Source organism: Varroa destructor, unplaced genomic scaffold (genome assembly GCF_002443255.2).
Source record: "Varroa destructor unplaced genomic scaffold, Vdes_3.0 BEIS01000002.1, whole genome shotgun sequence".
Lineage (NCBI taxonomy): Eukaryota > Metazoa > Arthropoda > Arachnida > Mesostigmata > Varroidae > Varroa > Varroa destructor.
The window spans coordinates 53,547,631-53,563,212 of NW_019211455.1; the positions used below are offsets into that span (position 1 = coordinate 53,547,631).

Below are 15,582 nucleotides of genomic sequence, written 5' to 3' on the forward strand. Positions count from 1 at the left end.
CCTACACAGTCGCCCGTTGCTTTCATCTTTTGTCCTTCGTGGGCCTGCCAGGATTTTCGTGCTTCTACTTAGTTTTCAAAGTAGAATCTCGCTGCACAATTTACCTTGAGTTTTAGTCGGAGCTAAGCAGTATAGACGCAGCGAAGAGGTCAAGTCGAACTACATCTGAATCTAAATCTCAAACAATAAAGCATTAAGCCTCTTTGCGCCGCTTTCGTTCCAGTAAAGGCCGTGGCTTCATATATGTTTTGACCTCGCTTCTAAGGCGTGCGTTTTGCCTTTCATGGCTTTTTTTGCATAGCAAAGCTTGGTCCCCATAGGACGTAACCTGCTTTCGTTCCCTCTAATCCCATCTTTATATAAAACTAAGCCGATTCTTTCCGCGATTCTAAAGAGGGAACAATCTTTGCAACGACATAACGTGTAAATACTTTCGAACAAATACTCGAGTTTGCTGAACGTGTCTCTTGGCCAATTACCTAACATTTAAAGAACTAGCATTAACTTAAACTATAATTCTTAGGATTAAGGTAATAATTGAATACATCAAAATTACTGCTAATTATCTCTCCCACTCATATCGATTACATGTATGTAGGTTTAGCATTAATACTTCATACGATTAATGGACATTGCCGACCAAATCAAGTCAGCAAGAGATCATAATTAATTTGGAAAAGCCTAATTATAAATGTAGATCTTATTAACTGTTCTGTACCCACGTAAGCCAAATGACTTTTATATGGTTTATGACACTTGTGACTTAGCAGACTCGTTAGATGTAGACGGCAACATTTGTATGATCTTCGACCTGCGGGAAAATAGAGCGATATCCACGAGAGCCTCGTTCTTGACGCTTATAACTCGTACATTTATAACAGGCTTCAGACGATCGCATAGGCAACAGACCGCTGTGTACGCACCTTTGTCGCTTTATTTGTCTCACCTCCTTTTTTCGTAATGGTGATATTTAACGGATAAACAACCGCAGCAGTAATAAACCTCGGTAGTTAAGTCTTTTTTGACAGGAATATTAACGGAAAGCACGGCTTTTCTTACATAAAACACTCGTCCGATGAAGGGTAAAGAAGGTATAGGAGCACCTCCCCGTAGATTCAAGATCGGCCGAAAACCATTTACAGCGATACGGTCGACGGGTAGAGAAACCTAGAATAGCTTTAAGAGCAAGCTCGCACAGAACTGTCTTCCATATGAGAATTGCAAGCCAGTTCTGCGCGACGGTGCGATACAACACAAAACATTGGCGTTATGAGGGCTATGATGTCTCTAACTAGAGTTGCTCCCGACTTGACCTATTTCATTCTCTCTCATTTTACACACTAGCCTTCGACTCGTTTTTTCAGGTCCACAAATACATACAGTATTACTGAATTTTGTACATGTTTTGCTCGTCATACCATTCAACTCTTTTCATTTACTATTCTCATGTGTTCAAGCAAGGATGAGCACGTTCCTTTTATTCAGCTCGACGCCTTCTTTCCAGCCGTCGTCTGGCGGGATGATACCAGCATTTAAGTTACTCTACATTTCCTCTCCCACACACATATATGCATACTTGAGCATTGTTTCTAATTTTCCCTTTTCAAATTTACTTTTTTTTTCGGTTTTTCACTAGTACAGAGGAAACTCTTACCTACAGCGCATCGCTCCCTTCTAACTCTCTTTTTCAGACGACTAACAGTTACACCCGTTGCAACTGCAGTTCGGGTATGACACACAAAGCCGTTTTAACAGCTTTTTCCCCAGGGGTGTTTTTCCGTCCGCTGCAACGGACCTTCAAGCCTAGCCAAAAGGACCAGTGAGCCGCCGTGAGGTCTAGCCTTCATCCTGGAGCACTATGCTTCTTCCCTTCCTTCCCTATCAACTCCTGTTGGCTGTATATGTGGCCATCGTTCTTAGCTAATGTAGCGGAAACAATCGTAAAAGGAGAAACCCCATCCGTTCTACTCAGACGATGTATGTACTTGGATACAGGTGTATGCGGGGGTCTTCCGTGAGACCATGTGTTCCTGTGTGAGGCCGCTACACGTCTGCCTAGCCTGCCTGGTACCTAAGGACAGACAGGCAGACAGAGAGAAAGCAGCTGGCGCAAGACCTTCGCACAGAAGAATAGCTAGGCTTTCTTCAGAACAGCGGCAGGCAGAAAAAGGGGGTTCTGGTAAGTCTTGCTTTTTCATGTATGCACATGTAGATTTATGCCGAGCCACCTCAGTAACAAACTGTACAAGGACGTAGCCATTGTTCGCGGACTTGGCGCCAAAAATTTTCCGTTTAGTGTTTCATGCTTGACCAACCCGGCCAACCCCCGTCGACGTCCGTAGTGTTAGCTAAAACCCTTGCATTATACGCGATAGGAAACTGCCTACTATAGCTGCCCTATAGCTGGAGACCGCTCGATACAACTCGCTTTTTCTGACAGAGAGCGTTCGGCGCGTGAATCATGCACCGGACACCCTTATTGATGCGGGCATTCATTATTCCAAGAATGTTTTTTTGCGGAAGTTTTTGTGACAAATAATATCGACTATCAAGATAAAACAAACAAGACGCCGACTTTTTTTTTTATAAAAAAGAGTCTAAACTCCAACTTGTGAGGAAACTTGTAATCAAACATTCATGAAGGACTTGAGGCTGCGTATAACCATGACTAGCACAGCAACATATGATATCCGCAATACTCACGTAAATTAACGGAATGTACAACAAAAAAGGCGGGTACGGGCGCGTATAAGAACAAAGAGGGCACATTATTATTATTCGCTCGTGTATTCTACTATACGTGAGGATACAATATAGCCTTGGGGACCTCATCGGTCTTTTTTACTCTTCCTGTTCGTTAGCTAAATCAGAGCCTTGCTATCAATGACCGGCCGCGTTGCTTGACTGGCTTCTACTTTGACGTTGCGCGCAAGCCCCTCCCGTCTCAATCGCAGATGTTGTCGTTAGCAAAGCTTGCAGACTGTCATTCGGGATTTATTGATAAAATATTTTCTCTTTTGTGATTTGTGTTCATCGATCACCAGCTGATAAAAGATTAAGGCAGCACGGATGGCAGAACAGAACGAGAGGTGAAACCAATCTGCTGAGAATGTTACATACGCAACTAAGACGAGGACACTGGTAACTCGCAGCCTCAAGTCAATGCGGTGGACATAATGTTGATCAGGTACCGTTTTCAGGACGGTGACGTAAGATCTGAGGAACGATACCCGTCGGCCAACAAGTGAACTGACCGAAACGTCCTTCGCAAACAGTATGTCATTGGTTATTAGGCTATACCATACTATAGATAAAAATCGCAAAAGTACATCTATTTCGTTGAATGTACCGCTTACCTATGAGGCATTTCTTTTTGCACAGAACGAAACGTCAAAACGAGCCATCAATAGGAAACGCAATCGACACATCGAGCATGGTGATCGGTCAGAAAACGTCGGACCGAGCGATCAAATTGGTCGTCATCGGTATTGTTGACGCTTAGCAAGAGATGAGATCGAAATTAGCTGGCGACGACACATTTACAATAGGCTAGGATGAACTTAAAAGTAAGCAGAATTCGTTGCGAATAATGAGATTGGTGGCTCCTGAGTTTGCTCCGACGTCACTGAACTCGTATACCGCCTGGCTGATTTATCGTTGTGTCGGTGTGCACGGAAACTACCCTTTCTGTATTACACGCTGACCATATATAATCTAACCAACGTCAGCATCAAGCGTAGCTTGGGATAAGTGACATGTTAACCTAGAACATGTGGTATTTACCCACAAAAAACACAATTCGTTTTTGCAAATTGAGAACGTTTTCAGTGAGTGAAAGGAAGAGATATTTTTACAGAGGAACCAATTACGTCTGACAGTGAATGCAAATAAGCTATACCTAGGAACCTAAGGTCCTCTGAGGTAACCCAATCTTCTATCTCCTACTGGAGAATCAAAAGTGGATGAATTGCGGTAATGTGAATTTGATAAGACTGTGACTTTTAGGATGTATGCGGATATACAGGATGTAAACCTAAATTTTTAATTTCAAGTAATATTAAATTTACGAAAACTGAACCTATGAACGTCCTGCTTATCCAGGTTCTTATGCGCGAGGTTCAATATTAGATGTCATAACAACGGCACCAGAATGGAGTCGTCTTGTATAATTGCTAGAGGTTTTCATTTGTGGTTGTGCGCGTATTAGAACACGGGAAAGATATATGCCATACATAAAAGGTACATTGCTTGTCGTTCTGGGCAAACAAGGTTTTGAAGACCATGTTTATTTACTCATGTCTTTCACAAGACTATACTTACCCGGCCGAAAGCAGCGTTTAGCTGAACTGAAAACAACACAATGAAGAAAGAACTATATTAAAAACCTAGAAAAGTTACTATTCGCTGATGCTATTTATATAGATAATATTATCCTGAAACAACAAACAATGTCGCCTCCTATATCAAACGAAACATCTAAATTTCGTCTTTGATTCGAGATCAGCTTATTTACCTACATGATTACGCTGATATGCTAGCTGGATCACATTCTTTCCATTGAGGTAACAAAGAATGTTTACATTTTGATTATTTGGCCTGGCGATGTCCAAGCCTGACAACTGAAAGGAGGTCTCCCTTTTTATAATTTAATTAGTATTGCTTGTAGACGCATCTGCGTGCTTCTAGAGCGTGCCGTTCGGCACACGTGAGCCACGTGCGTCGTGGCCATTTTAGATTCCACAGCATTTCTACTATAAAATTCAACGATCTTTCAAGTTCTTGAATGATATTTATGCGTTTTGCATCATAGGTCGTCATCAACATTGCATACGCTAATTTAGACGAACAAAGAATACCTCATACAAATAATAAAAAGCGTACGTAAGTATTATCAATACAGATGGATCCTGCCAAAAATATCGGCTAGTTTTCTGCTATGATTCTACAACTCATAAGTGAGCATAAGTGAGCGAAAAAAAAACAAAACTGTCGGCATCAGAAGAGGAAGGGAACTAAAATGACAGAGTAGTTGTTATCAGTTGCAGAAGATCATCATTTTCCTAATCAAATTTCCATAATTTGACTCGTGTTTACTGAAGCGACGATCTGAGGAATAATTCCGTGACACGATATGTGGAATTACCTAAGGCTAATGTATATCGTATAGTTGAAAATATCGCCCTAAGTCATTGTACTCGTATATGGGTTTGGAAGGAACCGATTCCATTAGTCCAACTTGAGCCGACCCAGTCACATTTTGTAAAGTTGTAATTTAGTTCTGGTTGTGTGCTTAAAGCCGTCCACATTTCTTTAGTTAACTGGACCTCATCGATGCTTTTGCCGAAAGCTGATGTAGAGCGCGTCTGAGATAGTAGTAATTTCGAAGGAAACATGCGAGTGCAGGAGGCCTTGATAGGATAAACTAGACGTAACCGGCCCGCGTAACAATTTTTAGCCGTTGGGTTTCAAATGCAAATTGACGATTACACTTATTAGTAGAACTGGAACATTGCTTTAATCATTGGCCCAACAATACTCTAATTCGATTTAAAGGGATTATCAGTCGGTATCGTTTGAAGGCCTCATCACATTCACTTAATTCGCATCTGCACACGGTCTTTCCACAGTAGTAGTATATAGCACACGTAACGTATAACTTGATATAATTTATGTATACTAAAGTTGTACTAGAAACCTCCGGACTTGAGTTAATCTTCAGTCGACGCCTCAGCGATGTGCGTAGTTTGGATAACTTTTTGAAACGATGGATCAAAAAGAGAGGTGAAATACCTCGGTCTTTGGCCAGAATTAGCGTGTTGACTTTGTTTCCGAGTAGCTATTAGAATAAGTTGGCTGTCCGGCTGACGTTTAAAGCACGTACGTGGATCGAGTCGGTCCTGAGTTGCCTCCAAGTAGACCTGAACTGAAAATAGGCCTCATATTCGAACCAAGTGACAAGCAACTTCCATCAGTGATAATACAATCAGTTTTTCGACTCATCCGAATTGTGTTAGACAGATTCTAACATTTGTAATGCACACTTGTCATAGTATCAGTAAGTAATAATAAGTAAACATTATTGATTATTTCTCGTTAACTGCATTAAAAAATAACTTATCTTATTGATACATGTTATATATGCACTGACAAACCTACTTCTTAGCTAAGTTACCAGACACTTCATATTTGACATCCAGTCCTTAGCCGATACTTTGGGATACACTTCCACATAACACGGAACACTAATAAAATACTAATAAAACATGAAGATGATTGTGAAATCATCCTCAAAGATATCCGTTTTTATCAAACATTTAATCAACTCCTCCGAATCGTCTTTCGAGCAACTAGTTCTTAACTAAATATTACTCCTACGATCAAATGGTTTGGATGTCTGATTAGCTTTTCAAAAAAGCTAGTCATCAACAGTGATTTCTCTAGGCAAGAAACTCTGATCAGAACGGGCCTTTCACTTCGTATTGTTATCGATGACTCCTGTTTCAAACGACCTTAGAAAATTCCGTGCCCATTAGTTGACATATTAAGGCCAAAGGATTATTAGAAAGTTGAAAGTTTAATAAGAAAAAAAGCTCACTCCACAATTACTCTCCTTTATTAATCTGCTGTGCAATAGATTAGCATCTGCTAGATCTGCGTTCGTTTAGTGATGCTTTTTTTCGTAGGTTGTAACCCGATGAATCTTGAACGCCATCGATCTTAAAACTTGTGTCTTATATACAGCGGTTTAATGGGACACTTATGTCTTGAGCCGGTGAGCTTCGAGTAGCAATATTGACGCGGGCATAATACGGCCATATACGTCGTGTAATGTCAAAATGTCCTCACCAGAGATACGAAACAGAATCAATAAGAACCTGAACTAGAATTAGAAATTCTATATCAATGCACCGTACGGTATGCGTGTCGTATGAAAATTCTCTGTAAAACCTTAAAAAAAAAAATTACACTTCAAATGTTACTTGTTTACAGTCAACTTAACACTGTTCAAGAAAGTTGCATTATATCTCTATGGTACGACCCGGTTAGGTCCTGATTCTGCCCTGAACTCAAAGTAGCTTTTAGGGATAAACGTTTAACTGCAGTTAACATAAACTACAATTTAGATTTTAATTAGAGCTTGTAAGATCGCATGTAACGGCATCTGGAATGAACTTGCTTAACTTTGCTTTGATCTTCTATGATAACCATTTATTTAAGTTAGGCCATCCTAAGTACGCTACTGCTTTATATCTAAATTTCACCCAACTATATATATATATATATATATGTATTAACGCGAATAATGCAGTTAATACAATATACATTTATAGTACATTAACTGGAAGCTGTGGAAATCTATGTTGGCGCGCTAAGCTTACACCGAGCTCTAATATGAAACCTTGTTTAGTGGATCGCCAGAGTAACTATACCAAAAACAGTAAAAGGGCCACGGAATTTTTCATGTTCGAATCCTACTCCACTCGGCGTTATTATTACCTTGGATCATTAGTGCCCTATTGATCGGACGCACGTATACAAAGCTCATAACAGAGCCACCTTTCTTACTGTTCACTAGGAGAATTTTGTCCTTGCTGTACATCTAATATGTTCTAGGCAAATTTAATATATCCTCCTTCTTCGCATATACGTGTATTATATTGTCGTTATGCCAGTATAGACAAAGGTAGGCATTGTGCACGTCCTAGAAACCGAATATAATCACCGTTATACCACTAACAGCCTAGAAATAGGGAAAGAATAAGTAAAAAAACAAAAAAGAAAGAAAAAAAAAACTAGATCTCAGTTCTAAGAACCTGCCGAGGACTGCATCCAACGTCACACCGATAGCCGAGGCAACAGTTTGTAAGACGTGAGCGGATTAACAATTATTCCCAATCCTTTACCTACTTCCATGTGCAGCCCCTTTTTCTCACGAATCCAATAGCCTGAACAGCTTTTACAGCAACAAATTCAAGCCACAACAAATCTAACGCCATCAGAATCGGAGACATCACCGTCTCCGTTGAAATCGGGAGAAACTTCGGAATGGAGCAATTTTATTGACATCTTGGCAACGCTTTGATGCAGCCGACTGAAAGCCACGACTTCTTCTACCACTGCAGTTACCGACGAGTTCCCAAAGGGTAACAATGGCCCTCTGAGCGATCATCCGCGGGCGTGATAGGCTCCGAGGATTCCCGCCTATGCGCCCTTCACTCCATCCATTGTTACGGCATTAACTATGGCTGGCGCCTTTTCAACTCCCTGTCTCTCTTGCAATTCTAATTCTTTCCTCCCAGAACTCTGCTGCTGTGAATCTGCGGCGGTATTAGTAATAAATCGGAGAAAGGTAACATTAGCAAGCTGCTCAGCATCGCTATCCAATGTGTGCATAAACGCAAAAGGTTTGTCGTTTTTGCCATAGGGCCCTGCTCTGCCTAGGGGCCTTGGAATCTCCCTAAGCGCTCTATTACTTGATCTGAGCGATGGCAGTCGTCACATCCGTAGCACTCATAGCATCAGCACTAGCAGTAAGAGAGGCAGAATTAGTAGGAAATTTAATTTAGGCCACTGCCGACGACGGAAGAAAAGCTATTCTTTTCCATTTCCTGCGTTCTCAGTCTGACCGCAGGAGACGTTGATCATGGTCAGGTCGGCAGAAGGCTGAACAGCAGAATATCTTTTTGCTTTGAGATGCTGAAAAATGCGCGATTCGGTTAGCGCCGCTGGCGGATAGACTCGGAAAGGGATAAATGTTGGAGATCGCGACAGCAGCGTCTGACACAGGTGCGGTAGATACGATGGGATTTCATGGTACTATAGGATAAAGGAATGATTTGCATTATGCAGCTAATCGTGCCCAGTGGCCTCAGAAAGTTGCTTAGCGGGTTTCCGCCAACGAGGAAGTCCAGTTAAAAGGTGGGACGAAAGTAGATAATCATACGCGACAGCAGTGAAGCCGCATTCAGAGCCGTTAGCAGCGGCAGTAGCGACACTGAGACGACTAAGAAGCGGCAGTATCAGCAGTAATAGTACATGAGATCACCACAGCAGTGTGGTGGAACCTATGTGTCTACATTACCATATATCTACGTTCACCTATTATACAATGCACAGCGGTGTGAGAATAGATAGGGAAACGCGTCATATGATAGAATAGCTTATCTTAACGGTTAGGTTTCTGAATGATAGTCAGCTTACTTACAGAGTTGTCGACACGGAACATAAATTGGGTACTAAGCTATGTATATAATATTCTACTAACCTGTAGTCATTGAGCTGGGAATCGATTTTTCGTACTGCTTACCAAGGAGGACTAGAAACATGATTAGGTACCTGATAGTTAGCCTGTGACAACACGTACATAATGAGGGATGGGGAAATGCCGCACAAAAAAACTTAAAGAACACAGAACACACTGTAAATCTCAAAAATAGAGATAAAATTTACAAAAAAAATAAACATAGATGAATCTACGAAGGACGCCACAGGGTTACCGTGATGCCAGCAAAAATGTTTAACGGTGCCTGTATTATATTCGGGTGAAAAATACATTATTAAACATAACTTCAATCATTAAACATATAACTTCTAGCAAAGAAAGCATACAACGATGCGGTGTACGTGAAAAAATGAATAATGCTGTTACGCTCTTATCAGAAAATAGAGGACCCACAGTGGAAAGCCAGTTGTAGACGCCTGGCAGCTTCGTGTATGGCGGACAAATTTATCAGGGAACTGTTCCGGAGAGGCTTGGTTAGTCCCTTTAATCCCATCATGTAGATTACTATGCAGAATCGAATTATCATTGACCATATTGTTTTATTTAAGCTGGTCTTTACTCTTCATATTGAATTCGATGTTGCGAGTCAACCAATCTGGCGGAAAATGGCATGGCAAACACAAAGGTGCATATTGAATAATGAAGGGCGTCAAAGCTATCCTATACGTTCTACGGCGCTACGGATAGTTTTTTCTACCCAACTCGAAAGATCATCCTCATGGAATCACTCGATTCGCATACTATAGATGCACTATAGAAACAGGTAAGTAAGCCTCCATGTTTCAAGTTTTTACACCCGGTATCGCCGTAGCACATCGTTCCATCAGACGGCTGGCTCGCAGCGTAAAACGAATGTGTCCCTACGATTGTAAGTAAGCCTGGTAAGCTTAAGAATAACGTTAAAGCTATATGGATCTGGATTTATGTTAGGCCTAGTATCTGCCTCAGGCTGTATTAAACAGGACATATATTAAAACAAATGCTGAAAAATTATTATTCTATATAAAAGCGATCAAGTATACATAGTGAGGCGAGTTCTTATGACAGTTTAAAGAAAGTCACTTAAGTTCTAACATCACTTAACTTTTTCCTTTCGCTTAACTTTATTCGATATTATTCTCCTGTTGCTTCAACGTATGCAAAATAAAAATTGAAAAAATAAATAAACAAATAAAACGTTATTATATCTATATATTAGCACTTGGTGCACGCTATTCAAGTGAATTTTATGGAAATTATTAATTTTAATAGGCAAAAAATGGAAATCAATTATCGTATGTACACATTATACTTTTTCTAGTTCGATTATCTTATATGAGATATACTTTTCGTACATTGATCAAGCATACCGTTTTTGTACTAGCCAATTTTTCCCGTAAGCGAACCCAAACTATCCAATGATTTCAGTTTTTTAATGATTCTAAACGGCGACTCACTTCTCACTCTCTTATGGATCGGAGTTAAGGGAAACGGAAAATATTAGGGATCATAATAGATCTACCAAACGGTGAAGTGGTAGGTGCAGACCGGCTCCGAAGTTACTTTGGCGAAAAATTTATAAAGCCGTACATTTGTACATTGATAAATTATTTTCAAATTAACCAGCGAATTAAGGGCAATCACAACGCTGCGTAAGATAGCAGAAGGGTTTAGCCCTGCAACTTTCCGCTACCCCGGTTAGACAAATCGCGCCGCCAGATACAAACAAAATGACTCATGCCAACGAAGACACCTTCTTATTATCGTCAATGCCATCTGCACGTTGTAGGTAGAAGGCAACGCCATCCGTTGCACGCCTAGCGCATATCAGCCAAGACCAAAACTACACATGTCGCTATGAAGGTATATATATATACGAACTGTTGCAAGTACTGCCGCCACGTCGTCCCTCTCCCCACCTGTTTTAAAAAAATGCGAAGCAGAAGTAAAAAAACGAGAGAACCAGCGAGAGAAACAGCCGACACTGACGACTGCTATTGTGCGGGAAGAAATTGAAATTCTTCTGTAGTTGTTACTATATCCGGCACGCTATTGTATGGCCTCGGTAATGCCCCCTCCTGGTCTCGTTCTTTTCAAAAAGATACCGCCTGCCCCTACAGGAATACCGTTAGGGCAAGCGGAAACTCTGCGGAAGCCACGGCTACCGTTTCCGTCGCTGCCACTAAAACACAGATATGCATTATATATATATTTTTTTGTTTTTTTACACGTATGCACACACACTATACATTCGCATAGCGATACGCGTATCGTACTAGCTTAGCAAACCATTAAAGCCTCCGTAGCGAAACTGACTCGCCTCACGCCGTCGTGCTTACTTCTTTTTGTCACCAAGCGGGTGCATAGTTCCATTGCTCTTCCTCCATTTGGTATCTACTGAAGACTGGGCTCCAGTGTGGGTCGAATTAGTTTGTGCCGCTCTGTGACTTTGTTGCTTTGTAAACTTCTGTAAGCAACCACCATCAGCAGGAGGACGATTAAAACTAACAATTGAACCGTTCTTCTTGTCTGTTTGGCCAATGTCTGATGCTAAAAATCACTTCAGTCGACTGTACAATGATATGTTTCTGAATATGCCGTACAGATGTATATCAGTCTGCTTCCCTGGGTGTGTGTTTGTTTGCGACGCTAACAACGACAAGGTATCGCCAGTGAAATAAGCCACCAGAAATCGTTGACTAGAAATACAAGCCCAGGTAGTAACTGCAGGCCCAATAGCGCTAATATCAGTGATTACTTTGCCGTTCTAGGTAGAAAAGTAGTTTCGCAGATACGTGCAAATGAGGTTGTAGCCTCGACTCGAAATGTCGTCGTAAAACCAAAATGTTATTGACAGGAGGGGTCCATAGCGAAACCCAAGCGGTGCTGAAAAACATATTGATGATGATCAAGATGATTAATATTATTTATTATCGTTTGATAATAAACTGATTCAATGTTGGTCCCTTGTTAACCGATCTGTTGTTAGAAATGTCAATATTCACGATCACAGGAAAATTTGCCTTTACTTATGTGGTTTCTATACTACCGCTGCTATTACAGCCGCAAAGGCATCCTGCGTAACTAACTGGTCATCATTCTTACGCTTAATACATACGTGTATATTGCTGTTTTTTATAGCGTGTAAATATGTACCGTATATTATGTTGCAACTGTGTGTATTTTAAATAATCATTCATGTCAGAGGTAAATATACACATAAATAAAACGAACGACGTTCCACGGTGAAGAAGATAATCAGAACTTTCTATACAGTATCAGAGTTATTTGTATTCATGGCAGCCTAAGATGTGGCTGAACATTCATACAAGCCCAACTGATTTACCATATTTCAGTATATTGTCTGTTAAGTAGACATGTCGAAATTGAGAAGTGAGAGATGTCGAAATGATCATTGAGAGTTCCGTATGAAAAACATCATCGTTTAGCGAACTTACTTTTTTACGGTCTGAGAAATGAAAAAAAAACACAGATTAATAGTTTTTTTTTTTTAAGAACTTTGCTTGATACTGTGTTAAGGTACCAAAAATTGTATACGCTTGAATACAACTCCGATAATTGAGTTGACATCAAAAAACATCATGGAAAGCCCCATGGGGGGCCACAGTTTTAGGGAACAACAATGTCCTGCCGATACTGTGTCACTAGAGTTTGAATCTTCAGTGGAATTCTCAGCCCAAATGCCATATAATTATGGTTTAATTGAGAACGTCTATAATCCTACTACCCGATTTAGGCTAATAATTCAAGCTGATTAGTATAATTGTTTCCGTATGATAACTAATGTCAGGTTATAATATAGATAACAATGTAAAGGTTAGAATTTACCCGGCTCCACCCTTCCATCAAGCGCTTAACCGAATCGGTAAAAGCGACGTTTTTCATATAGCTAACTTACGTTCTTTGAGACCGTTTATCGATCGAACAACCAGCGAATCTTTGAAGCATTAGCATAAAAGGACCTTGGGTCATCTTTTATAGCCCTAGGAAACCTTATGTACATACTGCAGAAAAGCAAAGATTGCATAACGTACTGTTTCTATTATTTATATTGATTTCATGAGCTCATAGTTTGACGTCTCTAAGGAGAACCTTAAGACCCAATAGAAATTACTCTCCTCGCCGGTAGCTCAAGAGACATAAAAATCATATAGCATAGGATTAAGCGCACGCTCCCATGTGATTAACTGCGGTCACATCAAATACTGATTGTTCACTGTTAAAGAGCCTTCAAGGGCCTTGGGCCACATAGGAAGGTAAACATTAATTCTACCAATATATTCGCCTATACAAGCCCCTCTCTGATGGATAGGCCCCGACCAGAACCAGTTCAGGCCTGTTATTTAATTAGCCGACAACGAATCTCGACAAAGTTTTCGAAACGTCTTTTTGCCGTTAGGCATTCTATCAGACGGCTGGCTTTCAGCATGAAACAATCTATGTTTGCCCAGATTCGAGCCTAAATCACCACGGGTCCCTGAGATTAGCAAGCTATTGCGGAAAAGTCTTCAGCAGATCCTCGCACTTGATTTCGTTTTATTACTAGGGATGCGCAGTTAAACCAATCACGTGGGTAACGTCTATGAAAAATAATAAAGTATTTATCACTAATTTGGTGGTCATTTCCGGTCTACTTACCATGTAACCTCAGGAGCTCCTCCCTCAATAAAAGTCTCTATACGCTTTTAAGCAGCATCATTTAATTACCCCGACTGGACACAGGTGGCCTGTATTCGTCACCAAGAATTTTTTTACCGTATTTGAATAATAAATTCAGTGAATTATTAACGTTTTTGATTAACGTCTTTAATGAGTAGGTATATTCGCTTCGCTGAAACAGGTAGACGCCTACGTTCCTCGCTATCGACCACCCCTGCTACTATAACGTTCTTGACACCGCGTCACTTTGAAGAAGTTGCGCTTACTGACTGCGCATCAGTATGTATCTATCTATGGAAGAGCACTGCATGTTGACCCTGTTCTATACTATTCATTAATAGCCATCTACAACAACTAAGTCGACATAGCTTTTACAATGCTTAGTGTTTGGATGGTTTCATAACGATTTTTGGAATCGAACTAGAGAACGTTTTTTTCGTGAGAGAGCCGTGTGGGCCTAAGTCCTAGCAAATACATGGCTACTAAATAAATTTTTTAAAGCACACAACACAACGTAAAGAACAACGATTTATAACAAATACACAGCTAAACTGTTTGGGTACATGACACTAGTTGACAATGCGCGGATAGTACTACGGTCAGATATGTTATTTTTACCCTTGTTGCTCTATCCCCTACAGCCGGACGTAACATATACAATGAATAGCTGCATATTCCTCTGCGTTTCTCTGTGTTTCTACATAGAGCAGCGGGCATCGTTTATAATATAGATTAAATTAAATTCATCCACATATATATATATATAAGTTCTGACGGATATTGGTTCTCCCTTACCTATAAGCGACAAACAAGTCAATGAAAAGGACAGTTCCTCATTTCGATCAGCGGCCACTGCGTAACCTGGTACACATTCAGGGATTCCCTTTCTACTGAAAGCACCGTTAGTAATTTACTCATTGGCGCTATGTCGATACATAGCGGCGTACTGAAACGTATGACTCTTCATAGAATATGCGAGGTCACAATAAGGCGTTCCCATAATGATGCAATGAATAGCGCGCATGCCAGCGAAATTTAAGGGACAGGTGGTGGGATGGGTTCGAACTGGCACAGAGTGCCCTTTGTGGTATGAAGAGCCAGTCAAATGATGGAATAATCAATGACAGTAACGGGCAAAAGATATGAAAGTTTTTCGTGTAGAACGAGCCGCTACATGCATATTTCACAGTGGAGTAAAAATGATCAATTTTTTATTACGCATATTAAAACAAATAGAACGCTAAAATAACGGAGAAATTTCTCTAGAATTAATTTCTCTCTATATTAGCTTTAATATCATTCCCGCTCGGTAAACGATACCCTTCAACAGGACGACGCTCGGACATATATCGCTATCGTACCCCGGAGCACCGTTGCACATGACCTTACTACCTGCATATTACCTTACCGTCACTACATTTACTTGATCTTGTACATGGAGCTTGAAAGAGTCTTTGACAGCCAAGTGTTTACCACAGAATAACTCAGTCAAGCAATGCGGAGCTTCACTTTTCGAGCGTCAGAATAAAAATACTTACCGGCATGAAATTTATGTTACGGCAGAGGTACGAAATGATCGAGAGTGACTATATTTGTTCAATAAGAATCAGTTTCGCACAATGCAAAACCACGAAAAGCTT

The 15,582-nt window shown here is 40.5% G+C and overlaps 1 long non-coding RNA gene across 2 annotated transcripts in view; it reads right to left on the reverse strand.

Moving 5' to 3' along the window:
- The window catches only part of LOC147757998 (uncharacterized), a 66,663-nt gene that overhangs the window by 23,758 nt on the left and 27,323 nt on the right, over nt 1-15,582 (reverse strand). Inside the window, exon 3 of one of the 2 annotated variants that reach the window (XR_015320932.1) lies at nt 4,321-4,346. This is a non-coding gene — a long non-coding RNA (uncharacterized LOC147757998). Of the gene's footprint in view, nt 1-4,235; nt 4,347-15,582 lie in introns of those variants that run through there. The other variant, XR_015320931.1, reaches the window with a different exon arrangement.